Source organism: Lontra canadensis, unplaced genomic scaffold (genome assembly GCF_010015895.1).
Source record: "Lontra canadensis isolate GAN:19392208 unplaced genomic scaffold, GSC_riverotter_1.0 scaffold16, whole genome shotgun sequence".
Taxonomy (NCBI): Eukaryota; Metazoa; Chordata; class Mammalia; order Carnivora; family Mustelidae; genus Lontra; species Lontra canadensis.
Genome location: NW_022631010.1, coordinates 23,499,698 through 23,515,513, shown reverse-complemented (window position 1 = coordinate 23,515,513; position 15,816 = coordinate 23,499,698).

The window sequence follows — 15,816 nt, the reverse complement described above, 5'->3', positions numbered from 1 at the left end:
TTTGTCTGGTTTCTTATAAAAGATCAGTCCTCTTCAATCTTCTATGTGTGTGTGTGTGTCTGTGTGTGTAATTCAAGCACTGGAAACTGGGTAGTGAAGAGGCTTTGCAGAATGATTGTTGTAATAATAAGTTGGGCACAAAAGAGAAAGGAATGCTGAAACCTGCTGTCAGATGATTCTCAACTTCCCCTTAGGCAGATGGACCCTGAAGCAGGAGTACTGTCCCCATTTTGTTTATGTATTTCTTGCATGCTTAAAAAATTATCATTCATAGTTAGATGTTACTTTAGTTTTTGTATCCTCTGTACTATTTAGAAACGTTGCTATTTTGGAATAAAAGTTTTGTTCCCTGGTTGTGGGTTTGTCTGTAGCATAAGCTTAGAAGTTTTGAAGGCCTCTAGAACTACATATTCTCAAAGTATGCTCTCCACGTTCATTTAATTTTTCATATGCATGTTCTAATGCTATTTCTCCCTAGGATGCCTCTTAAATCATTTTCCTTGTCAAAAATCAAGTGTCCTTTATGATGAGCTTTCTTTCAGGCACAAATGGGATTTTTATTTATAACTTTTTACTGGTGGCTTGTAGCTAATCATTGTTTGATAACTTTTTCTATCTAATTGCTGCGATATCCCAATGCCTGCTACATATACGTATATATATTTAATATGTCCGCAGCTTGGTGATGGTTTTGATTTTCTCCCCCCCTCCCCCTTTTGTAAGGGCTATGGAGTTTTATTGAAGACCCGTAATGCCTCCGGTTTTGATTTAGTGTTTTGGAGTTTGTGATCTCATTGCCCGGTATGGAAAATATTAGACAGGGTCTGCAGATTGTATGCAGGGAAAGACCCGCATCACCATCATGAGCTGAGTGCTCGTCCCCGGTGCTGCAATAAGCTGACTGCACAGCCATCTAGAATCAATGCTCAGTTTTTATGCCTTTGAATGAAGACCACTTCAGCCAGTTCTCTTATGCAAAAAGGGTTCTTGAAGATGCTGTTTCTCCAGGCAGCTGCACGTTAGAATCCCCAGGGCGCGGGGGATTGGGGGGTGGCGGGGGGTGGGGAGCTTTAGAACATTTGATGCCTGCGTCCCACCCCCAGAGATTCTGGTTTATTGTTGGGGTACAGCCTGGACGCCAGAATTTTGAAGAGCTGCCCAGGTGACTTTAATGTGCATTAAAGTTTTGGAATCTCTGCCTTAGGGAAGGGACTATAGAATGGGACGCATCTTGCTTTTTCACTGTTTTCCAGGATCTTAATACATGAAAACATGTTTAAATCCACGTCTAAAACATCCATCCTGTGCATTTTTATACAGCGTCACTCTGGCTCTTGGAAACAGCTGAAAAGGAAGACCACTGCCTTCTCAGTCTGTTTGCTGCTCTTAGGCTTGCTGTTTTTTTAAAAACAAGAACCCTCTGTCTCCCTGTCCCATACAGGTGATCACAGCCTCCTGGTTAAGTGTAACCATCTGCACAGTGAGCTGGGGGCGGGGGCCACCCTGGAGGGAGCAATTGACAACCATGCCTGTTGAAGAAGATGGACTTTGAGAGAGGTGGCAGGGAATCAGAAACGTTACCCCAAAGGGAGTCAGAATAATTGCATTGTCCAAGGAGGTGGGAGCCGAGCTAGACTTTTAACATTGTAAAGTAACACTGTATCTGAGACGCCTAACAAAGCAGGGCAGGCAAAACCCTCAAGCTTCTGGTAGTATCTAAGGAACACTGAATCTTCCCTTGAAGTTTTTCTGATCATTGCTCTTATGGTCAGCATTATTTGCCATGCTTTTAGGGTAGGACAACTTTTTTACAAAGGCTCTGGTAGTGTTGCATTTTAGACCTCTGGGCTGCTTTCCCACAAGACTGCTGTCTTGGGGATAACAATAGAAATGTCAATATCATGAGGGGAGGGTAAAAAGAGAAGGAGGGAAAAGGTAAGAGAAAGAAGGAGAAATACTTCATGTATCTTCTTTTAAGTCTAGAAATCAATTAAAAGAAAACTCCTTTTCATTTCATGTATTAACCTCACATTGATAATAAACATTAAGATTTAGCCTGCTTTATTTGTTGATTTTTATTATTTTATAAGCTTATGCATATTTCAAAATATAAACTGCATTTCATTTTTAAACAAGGTCCAAGAAAAGCTGAGAGTAAGTCTGTTGCTGTAGGATCTAAATGTCTTTGACTTTTAAAGTGCAGGTTTTAAAGAGCCTTTTTAACCTATAAATTTTTTTTTTTAAGTCAGTGCTACAACTAAGAGAACAGATACACTAATTCCTGTGGGGTTCTTCAGCCTTGTTTATTTTTTTAAATCTTATTCGGGCATCTCTTGAGGAGACCTTAAAATGTTCATTTTACAAAGTATCAATCTTGTAAAAAAATTCTTTATATTCATCTACTTTAATAAGATTATCCTGTTTATACTGTGTTCTAAGATAATGTTAAAATAATTTAAAGGTACATGAAAATAAATAATAAGAAGAACAATAAAAACTAAAGTGTCCTTAAAATGATCCAGCATTTCTCAGCAACAACCAGAAGCTTAAAGGCTCCAGGATTGTAAAAAGGCAGTAACAGATGCTGAACACGGACAGAACTGTAGACCTACAAACGGATATGCTGAGAAAATGAATTCTGACAGCGTTTCTAAGCATTGAGACGTTGGCAAAGTGGATAACTGAATTAATAGCCATCCGACTGGGAAATACTCAGCATTTGGAATATTGCCTCTTGACAGGCCAGGAGGCGAGAAATTTGCTCCTCTGTAATGGGGCAGGAACAGAGGTGCCGTCCATTTCTCTTTTTGTAATAACACCTCTGGTTGAGCCAAGACTCTGCCTGGTCTCATGTCTCTTCTGTAATTACATTTCACAAAATACAACCCAGGTCATTTTGCAAGGAGCTGGTCTTTGCATGTGTGGGACATGTGTTCGTGTTTGCAATGTCAGCCAACTGATTTGGGCAGAACGAATCTGGCACTTTCATCTTAGTCTTTCTTTAAACTGGGGCGTAGGTAACTCTGGAAGACGGGCAGCAGAACTGGCTGGGCTTGGAGACCAGCAGAGCTTTAATTTGGATGAATAGCCTTAGGTGCAGTTTGATGGCGGTTTAATGGCCCCATAGGCTTGAGGTGCTGCTGTCATTTTAGGCTGTACTCACCCTGCCCTTCATCACAGAGCGAATGGGGATTTAATTTGATGGCTCTCTGTTCTCACTGTGCCTTTAGAGCCTTTATTTGTGTCTCTAATATTTAAGCTGATGGGAAGGTTGGGGAAATTTATGATCATATGTGATTAGAGCTACTCTTCATGGCAGGATCGTGTGTTTTTAATTGTGGAGTTGGTGCAGAGGGTCTATACCTTCTCTTTAAGCCTCGCTATCTATTGAATCAAAAATGCGCGTGCACCTCCAACTCAGAAAATGACCTGGCTACGGAAAGCACAATATTGATGAGCCTGGGCTTTTATTAGTTCTAAAGTCCCCGTTGGAATCCAGGCTTTACCACTTACTGAGACCTAACCCCCTGGGTCTCTGTGGGCTCACCTACAAGAGAGGGTCATAATGAGGATTAACTGCTCCAACTCTGGGAAATGCTTCACAACAGGAGGTGGTTAATCAGTGGCCATTGTTCTCATTACATTATTTTTCCATATTTTTAAGAAACTAATACATTTTAATTTTTGTCTCTTTTCTGGGACATCTGTTAGACATGCAGTGGGTGATTTGCTAATAGAAATATTTATAAATCAAGCTGTGTTAAATTGTGTCTTCAGAAGAAAACAGCTTAAAGCATTTTCCCGAGTTTCTGCTTGTTTGCCACATTCTTTTGTGGTTCAGAGGCACGGGACTGGCTCAGGGCAGTCCCCGCTGGGGAGATGGGGTCTACTGTCAAAGGAAGGCAAGTAACAGAGGTGTCAAGTAGCAGTTGTAAACTCTCTAGTTTGAGGAAAGTAAGGATGAAGGAAATCAATAGTTGGCCAGGGTTTTCCAGTAACATCGGAGAACTGTGGCTTTTGTTGCAGCCAGTTCTTCTGGAAATGTTGGGCCCTGTGCTAACAGGATCCTGGGCCTGTTCTGGCTTTACCAGCTGTAATGTCACTCTCTTCCTTTGTCAGAGATAAGAAGATCTTTTACTTCTGTGTTTACTTTCTTGCTCTTTTGTCCTGAGTGGAAGGTTTTTCCCCTGATTGTCTGCCTTTCATGTTCTTTCTCCCAGAGGAAGCGGCCTTCACAGGGAATAAGCCTAGTGTCTTATGAAACAAACCCAATGTTTTGGTGTTAAGGGATTGTTAAGGGATTGTCTCCTCACAGAGACCCCTGCTTTAATGACATGTCCCTGGCTGAATGAGAGTGAGGTGTGAGTCCCCTACCTACCACAAATTACCATTTCTCCCCAGAAATTCACATATCTCTTGAGTTGTGCCACATTTTTAATTTTTTCCCCATGCCCTAAAGTGCCTCAAATCCAAGATTTTGGTAATGTGGTAACTTCTGTTCTTTTTTTTTTTTTTAAGATTTTATTTATTTATTTGACAGATCACAAGTAGGCAGAGAGGCAGGCAGAGAAAGAGAGAGGAGGAAGCAGGCTCCCTGCTGAGCAGAGATCCCAATGTGGGGCTCGATCCCAGAACCCTGGGATCATGACCTGAGCCGAAGGCAGAGGCTTTAACTCACTGAGCCACCCAGGCACCCCTGTGGTACCTTCTGTTCTTAAAAAGGTCAGTACCCTTGAGATAACCAGGCTGCTTGTTATTTATACCTCATTCATGGAGGCAGAGTGCCTTAGTGTTCTGATGGCCTCTGTTGTACGGCAGGTGCTTTATGTACTGCAGTGGGCACTGTTGAGTGCTGCCCAGATGCCTCACCCACCATGCCATCCAGCTCTGAGACATTCACCTCTGCCACTATGAGTGCTGATGCCGGCAGTTTGCACCTAAGCCCCCTTCCCATTGCCCTGGGCTGATGACAGCCGTCACACCCACACAGACATCCCCTTTCTGGGGGCAGCCCACATCTAATGACTGATCATGTGGAGATACTAAGTCTCAAAGAAGGGCACCTGTGAAGGACTATCTCAGTGCCAGAGCTCAAGGGGGACTGTGAAGGCTTTTGTTGCCACGGCATCACAACCAATCCTCTCCCCTAGCTCCACTGCAGACCCTCGTCCCTCAGAGGTGTCAGTCCCCAGGACATTCTGCAATAAAACTCCCACCAAAAATTCTAACTCAGCCTGCTTCATGGAGCCCAACCCATGACATATATTACCTCGTTTGCCGATCGTGTGGGTTTGTTCCAAAGATGAAGGGTGAAGGCATGGAGCAAATATCATTGCCACCAAATCACACAGGGATGGAAGCCAGGGTGGTTTCCAACTGCCCCACCATCCTCCTGCCCAACTGAGGGAGCTACATTAAGCAGGTGGCAGTTCTCAGAGAAGGGAAATTATTTAGGAGGGAGCTGGGGAATCTCTAGCAGGGCCATCTCAGATTAACATCAGGGCTCTTAGAATCTGAGAAGCAAGAGAAAAGCACTAAGCATGAAGGCATTGGGGTGAGGGGGGCTCGGGGACAAAGGCAGTGGTTTAAAACTGTGGTCTGGCTCTGTTTCCAATGTATGTGAATTTCTGTAATGGAAATACAACGGAACTCCTAGGGTCTCCACAAATTAGAATTAAGGACTATGAACTGTGTTGGTGGGCTTGTACCAGCTCTAAAAAATAGTTTCACCAAGCAAATTAATCAACTAGCTTCGATTACAAGGGAAACTTATATCTACTGAAAAATAAAATGACTTTCAGACTCTTTAGAAGGGTTGCATTAATGGGTACTTCATTTGCGAAAATATAAAGTTCTTTCTACAATTAACGCAAGGGTGGTAATTCAGGGCTTAGGATCAAGATGTAGTTTTTGTCCCTTATAGACTTTATGTTCTGGTCACCTGTTTCTTAAACTTGGTTAGGCATCTCCAGCTGGTGCTTGGCCATGGGAGAGAGGGAGCTGCCAGTCATGGGAAAGCACATCCTCCTGAAATGTTAATCTCGCCTAATGATTTTAGAAAATAACATTATTTTTATATCAAAAAAGCATGGACACTATGATTCTAGCAGCATCACTTACAATAGCCAAATTTGGAAGCAGTCCAAATGTCCATTGACTGATGAATGGATAAAGAAGAATATATATATGCATATATATATGCATTTGCATATATATGCATATATATGCATTTGCATATATATGCAAATGCATATATATGCAATGGAATATTACTCAGCCATAAAAAGCATGAAATCTTGCCATTTGCCATGACCTAGGTGGAGCTAGAAAGTATAATGCTAAGCAAAATAAGTCAGAGAAAGACAAACACCATATAATTTCACTCATATGTGGAATTCAGGTAACAAACAAGGGGCACCTAAATGGCTCAGTAGGTTGAGTATCTGCCTTGGGCTCAGGTCATGACCCCAGGGTCCTGGGATTGAGCCCTGAGTTGGGCTCACTGCTCAGTAGGAAGTCTGCTTCTCCCTCTCCCTCTCCGCCTCCCCCAGCTTGTGCATATGTGCACACTCTCTTTCTCTTCCTTTCTGTCAAATAAATAAATAAAATCTTTAAAAAAATAAGTAATGAAACAAATGAGCAAAGGAAAAACAAACAAACAAACAGAGAGACAAACCAAGAAACAGATTTTTAACTATAGAGAACAAACTGATAGTTACCAAAGGGGTGGTGGGTGGGGGAATGGGGGAGATAGGTGATGGGGATGAAGGAGTGCATTCATCATGATGAGATTTGAACAATGTATGGAATTGTTAAATCACTACATTGTACACCTGAAACTAATATAATACTGTATGTTAACTATACTGAATTAAAATAAAATATATATTTGAAAAAAACAAAAATTTTCTTCCTAAAAAAAAAAGCCAAAAACCAAAAAACAAGCATGGATTCTTCATGGCATAGGATACAAAATTTTTGCCCATTTGAAGAACAAAATAGATGTCACCCTGGAGCCTATGGGCATCGGGAAGAGTGCTGTGGTGGAAGTCTCTGAGCCCCACTGCAGGCAGAGCGAATCAGAGGTAAAACACAGTTCCGGGGTGGAATAGGTCACAGATGGCTAGGAGCCACTGGGTGTTCGGGGAAGGAGTTAGTTTCTGAGATCAGCCTTAAAGGGTGAGTGGATTTTGACAGGTGGAGGCCCAGAGAGCTAAGGAGGAGCAGGAAGGGCCTTTCCAGGCAAGATAAGTGAGCAAAGGGAAGGTCATGGGAAAGCAGGGGTGAAGATTAAACAGTTTGGTTTGGGAGGGAAGCAGGGCCCCACACAGAAAGTGGTGGCAGGGAAAGCAGGACGGGGCATGGAGGCGGTGCAGTGGAGGCCTTGGAAAACCAGTCAAGAGGCAGCTGTGGAATTCAGGGGCCCCAGGGGGAGAGACTGCTGAGCTGAGCCCCAAGTCCTAGAGGAAAGAGCACTGGCTTCAGAACCCAGACCGTGCAGACCGAGGGTGACTCCCGGCTCTTCTACTTTCCTCCTGTGGACAAGGCATCAAACCTATGGTTTTGCCATCTGGAAAATGGGATCACAATAGAACCTGTTTCTTGAGGATGCCAGGAGGTAATGAGATGAGGAAGATAAGGCACTTAGTACAGTGTCAGCTGCATAGCAAGTGTTCAATAAATGTTATAGTAACAATTATTGGTTATAATGATACATAACACTTTTAATATAACATATACTGGCTATGATGGTTCTCAAGACAAATGAGTGAGAAATCAAGAGAAAGCCAGATGAGCTGGGAAGGCCAGAGAGGAAAGCCACGCAGGCAGGCATTTTGCTCTGCTAACTGTAAAACACTCTAAGTAATTCACTAAGGCAGAATTTCTGCAAGCCTCAACTTGCTGGCCTCCAATATATTTATCCCTGGAGAACAACAGGACGTCATTTTAAAAATCCTTTTTAATTGAGGTATGCTTTCAAAATGTTCTCCCCCACCATCCCACCCTCACCCCCCGAAGTCCCACCCCAAAACACACAGAATGGGAGCAGCCATTGGAGAGCAAAATGGTGCTTTAGGGATAACCTGGAGGGTCCAGGGGCGAGAGGGAAGCAAAAGCATCATATCCAGGGCCTGCCTGGAGATTGATGAGCCAGGCTTGTGGGTGGGACCACTTACACCTACCAGTACAGTTCTCTTCCCTGAGGATGTTACACACCTTTGAGACCATGGACTATCATTCTTTAAAATTTGACTTTGGGGTCAGGGCGCCTGGGTGGCTCAGTGGGTTAAAGCCTCTGCCTTCAGCTCAGGTCATGATCCCAGGGTCCTGGAATCGAGCCCCACATCGGGCTCTCTGTTCCACGGGAAGCCTGCTTCCTCCTCTCTTTTTCTGCCTGCCTCTCTGCCTAGTTGTGATCTCTGTCTGTCAAATAAATAAATAAAAATATTTAAATTAAAAAAAAATTTGACTTTGGGGCATCTAGGAGGCTCAGCCAGTGAAACAGCTGACTCTCAATTTCAGCTCAAGTCATGATTTCAGGGTCCTGAGATCAAGCCCTGCCTGGGACTCTGTGCTGAGTGTGGAACCTGCTTGAGATTCTCTCCTTTTCCCTCTGCTCCTTCTCACCCTCCCACTCCCAAGTTTGTTCTCTCCAGACAAACAAACAAATAATTTTAAGTTGACTTTAGTTTTTGTCAATAGATAAGACATTCATATGACCCACGTGTCTGAAAGTTATAAAAAGCATCCCTTTGAGAAGCCTTGTTCTTATCCACATACTGCCCTGTCCCCTCTCTGAAATGTACAGGGACACATTCTTGTTATTTGTTTTTTTGTCCTTTTATGCAAATACATGCGAAGAAGAACACATAGTCTTTCCCTCCTTTTTTCCACAAAAGGCAGCGTGCCAGGCACAATGCTCTGCATGTGGCTGTTTTCACTTATCTTGGAGATCTTCTATGTCAGCGCATGAAGAACTTCACGTTCTTTTCTTAATAGCTGCATAGTGTTCCACTGTCTGAGTACCAGAATTTATTCAGTGTTTGAATTATGTCCAATCTTTTGCTATGTTGTGGTACACAGGTATGCATCTGTGAGATAAATTCCAGAAGTGGAATTTCTGTGCCAAAGGATACATGCATCATAATCTTGATAAATACTGCCAAATGTTCCTCCATGAGAGTTGTGCCATTTTGCACTTCCCAAAGCAACTTTTTTCAGCCAATCTGTTAGGGGTTGGAGGGTGTATTGTTGCAGTTATAGTTTGCATTTCTCTTTATATGCACGAGATGGAACATTTTATCACGTGTTGAAGGCATTTTGCAGTTCTTTTTTCTGTGAAATATCTGTGCGCATTTTTTTTAAAGATTTTATTTATTTATTTGACAGACAGAGATCACAAGTAGTCAGAGCAGCAGGCAGAGAGAGAGAGGGGGAAGCAGGCTCCCTGTTGAGCAGAGAGCCCAATGTGGGGCTCGATCCCAGGACCCTGGGATCATGACCTGAGCTGAAGGCAGAGGCTTAACCCACTGAGCCACTCAGGCGCCCCTGTGCGCATTTTTATATTGGGTCGTTGGCTCTTTTCTCAGTTTCTAGGAAATCCTCATATATTAGGGAGATTCACACTTTATCTGTAATATAAGAGGCAGATTTTTTCCCCAGTTTCTCACTTGTCTTTGACTTTGTTTATGGTGATTTTTTTTTTTTCGCATAGAGATTCTTGACTTTTAGGAATCGGATTTTTCCTTTTTCCTTTAACTTTATGAGTTCTGGATTTTTGTCACCATTAAAAAAGCTTTCCTCCCTCCATGATACAAGCCTTTCATGCTTTCATCTGGTACTTTCCTGGCTCCATGTTTTACCTTTAATCTGTGACCCACTGGCGTTAACCTGAGTGTGTGGTGTGAGGTGTGGGTCTTTCTCCGGAGGGCCACTTTGAGCTGACAACTGCACAGCTCATCAAGCTCCTGGCTTGATGATGACTGAAGCTTCCTTACCCACGCTCTGGGCCTCTGATAATGTCATCTCTTGCCATTCCCCTTGTGTATACATGGTTGCCCAGTGTCTCCTAAAATGCCCCTCTGACCATGCTGATCTTCAGTCGAAGACATCCAGTGCTCCTCCAGCCCTCCTGGGCAGCACATACGCTAAGTAACCCCATTGGTTCACTTCCACAAATGGCCCAGCTCAGTGTCACCAAAGAAAGAGAGAAGTTCCTGTTTCACAGCCCCAACCAACTAAGTCATTCTGCCCAGTGGGCAGCCCCGCAGTGGGGTGCTCCCTTTCCTGGGATCACTATGTTGCCTCAGGGAAGTAGCAGAGTAAAATGGTTCAAACTAACAACAGGAGTAATATCATTTATTAGTTAACCTTGTTATGCCCAAGACACTGCTCCAAGTGCTTTATATATATACAAAACATTTAACACAGAGAGCCTAAGCTACATGTGTTAAAAAAAAATTATTATTCGCACTTCTATCTTCATCTTGCCTTGTGTCCCTATATGAGCTCTCTATCTTTTGATGCTAGTCTGTTTGCTGTATCTTAAACATGTTAGAGTTCAAAAATTGTCTTCAGGCCTTTCACAAAAGGTGAAAAACTGTCCATCGATAAGACTGACAGCACTTGAACCCAACAACCAATCTTATCACAAAAAGAGGAAGAACCAGACCATGTCTGCCTCCATATGTTGCAGTAGGAAGTCCCAGGCTTGAAGAGTGAACCTGAGTCTGATCAAAACTCTAGATCAAATTGCCAACTTACAGGACATGAAAGATAAAGATTGTTATTGAATGACCTCATGAGGATGCAATTAGTCAAATCCAAAATGTGAGAAACACTACACATGTAAGTGACCTAATTTATTCAATAAATAGATGGCAAGTGGTGCCTGGGTGGCTCAGTGGGTTAAGCCTCTGCCTTCGGCTCAGGTCATGATCCCAGTGTCCTGGGATTAAGCTTTCCCCTCTCTCTCTGTCTGCCTCTCTGCCTATTTGTGATCTCTGTCTGTCAAATAAATAAATAAAATATTTAAATAAATAAATAAATGGCAAGTTGGTTTTTTTTAAGATTTTTATTTATTTATTTGACAGACAGAGATCACAAGTAGGCAGAGAGGTAGGCAGAGAGGCAGGCAGAGAGAGAGAGAGAGGAGGAAGCAGGCTCTCCACTGAGCAGAGAGCCCGATGCGGGGCTCGATCCCAGGACTCTTTTAAAAAGAGAGAAAATATAGGAGGACCTGGCTGGCTTAGTCAGTAGATCTTAATCTCAGGGTCACAAATTCAAGTTCCATGTTGGGCATGGAGAATACTTAAAATAAAAGTAAAATAAAATATTAAAAAGAGAGAACATAAAATAAATAAAAATAAAATTAAGATACATCAAAGAGCCCAAAGAGTTATATCAGCCAATAGAAAGAGTTGACCTTGACCAAATCCTGATTCAAAGAAAACAACTGCAAAAACTCATTTATTGACCAAACATGGAAATAGGCACACTGACAAGATACGAAAAGATTTTAAAGTTATTGTTAGTTATCTAGGTGTATAATGGTGTTTTGATTCTTAAAAATCCTCATCTCTTAGCTGTATATACTAAAACATTTACTGATAAAATGGCATCAGGGATTGACTTTACCACAATCTAGCAAGTGTACCTGTACTCTAGTACATCTCTTACCATGCACACTACATCAGAAGCTGTTCAGTCAGGATGCAGGTCCTATGTCCTTCCACTGGGCCTCAAGCATTGAGTTTCCAAGAGGCATTTGCTGAATTTTTCCAGTACAGAATTACACGAGCATAGGAGCATAACTTGGTTTCCCAGTGCCCCTCAGTATGAACGTTACCTCTAGGCAAGTTGGGTCACATGAATCAGATAAGACACAGGTAGTATGATGAGAGTTGACATTCTTAGTTTTTCATTGAAGGCATGGTCAAACCTATTTTTTATACCCAGTATCTTCCCCACAGGAGTGGGAAAATAGTGGTAACAAAAGCCACCTACCCCTTTCTTAAGTGTTTGAGGCATAGGAAAATAAGAAAATTTATGTGGTCAATTTCAAATGGTTCTTAAAACTTGTTTTGTTTTGTTCCCAAACATGGCTGAACTCAAATGGTTCTCCAAAGAATGGCCAGTCAACCATTCTGCACCTCCTGCTAAATGTCAACTTCTTGCTCACCTATAATTTATAGATCTACAATTCCTGTTAAATTTTGAGACTAAGTCTATACATATAATATGAAGCATACTTTTCTAGAGTTGATTTAATCACATCACCATGGGGGATACTAAAAAACTTATCCATCAGTGTTCCTTGCATGATATCCCTGGGCAGAATCTTTCCTAGACCCACTCCCCATTTGTCTTTCTTAAAGAACTGGCCTGGTTTGGGGCACCTGGGTGGCTTAGTCGGTTAAGTGTCAGACTCTTGATTTTGGCTCAGGTCTTTACCTCAGGGTCGTGGGATCAGGCCCTGTGTCAGCCTCCATCCTCAGGGTGTAGTCTCCTTGTCCCTCTCCCTCTGCTCCTCCCTCTGCCTCTCTTGCTCTCTCTCTTAAATAAATAAATGAAATATCGAAAAGAAAAAAAAAGAACTGGCCTGCTTCTCTCCAACGCAGAACTCTATAACCCATTCTGTTTTCCCTAAAGTTTAATGTTCAACTACCACAATTATATTGGATATCATCATTGGAGCATTTATTTCCTTTTGTAGAGGTGTTGGGGGAGCAGAGGGAGAGGGAGAGAGAGAATCTTAAGCAGGCTCCCAGCTCAGCACAGAGCCTGATGCAGGGCTCGATCTCACAAACCTGAGGTCATTGCCCAAGCCAAAATTAAGAGTCAGATGCTTAACCGACTGAGCCTTCCAGGTGCCCTCTTTTCTTCTTCTCCTCCTCCTCTTCCTCCTCCTCCTCCTCATGCTCCTCCTCCTCCTCCTCCTCCTTCTTCTTCTTCCTATTCCTCTTCTTCCTTCTTCCTTCTTCTTTTTTTTAGTAAGCTCTAGGCCCAATGTGGGGCTTGAATTTGCGAACCAAAATCAAGAGTCACATAGTCACGTGCTCCACCGACTGAGCCAGCAGACCAGCCTGGAACATTTATGTCATAATCCTTTTGTGACCTTGCTATTTTATTGGTATTATTGATATGGAACCCTATTGTATATTAACATAAAATAAAACCAAGATTCTCTCAAGGGAAGCTTGACATGTGTGGTAGCAGCCAGACCCTGCTGGGTATGATGGTGACAAAGTCAGGTGTTGATGTGGTAGAAGACAAAGATGAGTGATGGCCTGGTATTTGGGGAAAGTTTTCCCTCTATTGATAATGGTCCTAGATAAAACAGCTCTATCTGTGAATACGTTTTTTCCTCTGCAATGGGACATCAACCGTCTCATTTCATGTGCTTCCCTCATCTCTTGGCTCACAGATTTTTTATGGGCCATGGTGGACAGACAAGAGAGCACCATGTTATTCCTGATAACCACAAGCAGATTCTGCCTACTGCTCCACAATGAAGGAAGGCAGCTCAGATACAGCAAGGCCATGTGCACCATGGCCTTCAGGGTCATCAGCCCTTTTTGATGCTTTGCTTCACCTGCATGTGAATTGTCCTTGGTCATCACCACTCCCACACCAGAGCTTCCCTAGCCAAGAGCACCCACTGAGAAAGAGCTGCCCAGGCTGGGTGTCTTGGGTGTCAGCTTACCCCGTGAGTGAAGTGTGCTCCTATAAGCCTGCTTTACAGCAGTCCCAGGAGCACTGGGGAGGAAAAAAGATGTTCTCTAATATTCCCAGTTAGGAATATCCTGCCTTGCATTAAACTGACAATTCAGGTCATGAAGTTCATAGAATTTGAACTCTGAATTTCACAAGAGTTGAAAAGCTTCTTAACATTGAAAAAGACTGATAAGAAATAAAAAATGAGAATGAAGTGCTTTTAAATTAAGTCTGCTTAGAGGGAACATGCCTTCTGTCCATGTGCCTTTTTTGTGCCAGACATTATTTTAAGCATTTGTAAGTAATACCTTATGTGAGTCTCACAACAGCCCTTGGAGTTTAAACTAATGTGGAATTAGTTTCCTATTGTACAGATGAGAATATTGAGGCACATAGAAGCCGATGTGTCCCTGGCCACACAAACCAGGAAGTGGCTGAGCCAAGATTTGAAACTGGCATTTGCCTCCAGGGTATACATTTATTCCCTATGCTATACAGATGGAAACATTGAGAAACGGACACTCTGTTCTCAGTTCAGGAGGCTTCATCCCTCCTTTGAGATCTATTACACAGTCCACTCATAATTTCCCAGGACTGATTTCTGGCCAGTTATCCAGGTCCTGAATGTCTCCTGCACACCCTCTGGCTTCCCACCTGGAGATGTGTTGACTGCTCACTTGTACCCTCACTGGGAGGTGGCTGGTGGGAAGCCAGATGATGGTAGGTAATTGGAAAATTTGGCTAAGTCTGGTTTCAAAACTAATTGGTAGAGGAGATGCTTGCTTGAAGGTGATTTATAAAGTGAAAACCTGGGATAATTTGAATATTTCAATTATACATCCATTACTTTTTGACTGGAGGCTTGGGTCCTGCAGACAACAGGTCCCCAAAGCCCTAAGATTGATTAAGAAACTGTGTCTGTATATTTTATTGGGAGAGTATCCTTTGTTTTCATTATATTGTTAAAGAACTTAACTAAAGAAAAAAATCTAAAACCATTATTTTCTTTGTTTTTCAAACTTGTGGATAAATGAAAGTTTATTGTTAAATAAGCTTGGTGACAAGTAAAAAATCACTTGAGGTAGCACAGCAAGTTTTATTGTTCTTACCAGGAATCAACTTAGCCTCTCCAAAGACACGTTGAACTTGGAATAAGAAGACATTGGTTATGGAGCCGGCTCAACCACTTGACCAGCATGTGCCCCAAGGATAGTTGTTACTGCCCCTTCTCAGCCAGCTTATCTGTGAAGGAGCATAACAATATCTGCCTTGCCTACCAACTACGGTAGTTCCGTTGTGGGTCTAAAAATTATAAAATTTCCTTGAGAAGTACCTGAACCCCAGTGAATGTCCCCCAGAGTCAGTATATAATGCTACCCTAAGCTTTGGAGAGTGAAGAAAGACAAGCAGTCATCCTAACTCACAGAATACCCCATAGATCTTTTCCTTCCCTGAAAGGTGGGCATTGGAAAAAGATTCACTTGTCCTTTCTTAGGTTGGATGTTGGGAAACACCACTGTTTTCCCAGGTTGCAAGGACTCTGGCCTCCCCAGGGACCCAAGAGCTGTGATGCAGAGAGGGGAGAGCCTTGGTGCTAGGGCATGTGAGAGCCTGGGTTTCCTTCATCTTATGGAGTCAATGGCTTGGCCAGAGCTCCATCTCAGATTATGAATCACACTGACCAAGGCAGGAGTAAGGTGGGGTTACAGTAACTGGGCTGGGCCTAATGTTGCCCAGAAATTGCTAACTGAACATGGCCATTGCTTACAAACTCAGGCTTCCCTGGCAACAGCAGCTACTGAGATTCATTCATTTCAAGGGCCCAAAATCCAGTGATCAATCAAGCCCATGTTGAAGAGCCCCCTCTTAAGCCCCATAAGGCTTCAGGGTCTCTGTTTGAAAAAAAAAAAATGTATATTCTTTGGTCTGGTGGCTTTGTATCACTGAGTCTAATGACTGTTTCTATTTAATTTTCAGATACTTAATTACAGTGGAACACTTCAACACCATTAAATTAAAACAAGCTACTAGCTCATTCTTGATTGTGGCCTGGCACACTTCCAAATGACGTTTACAGCAATATCAGATATTTAATTCATA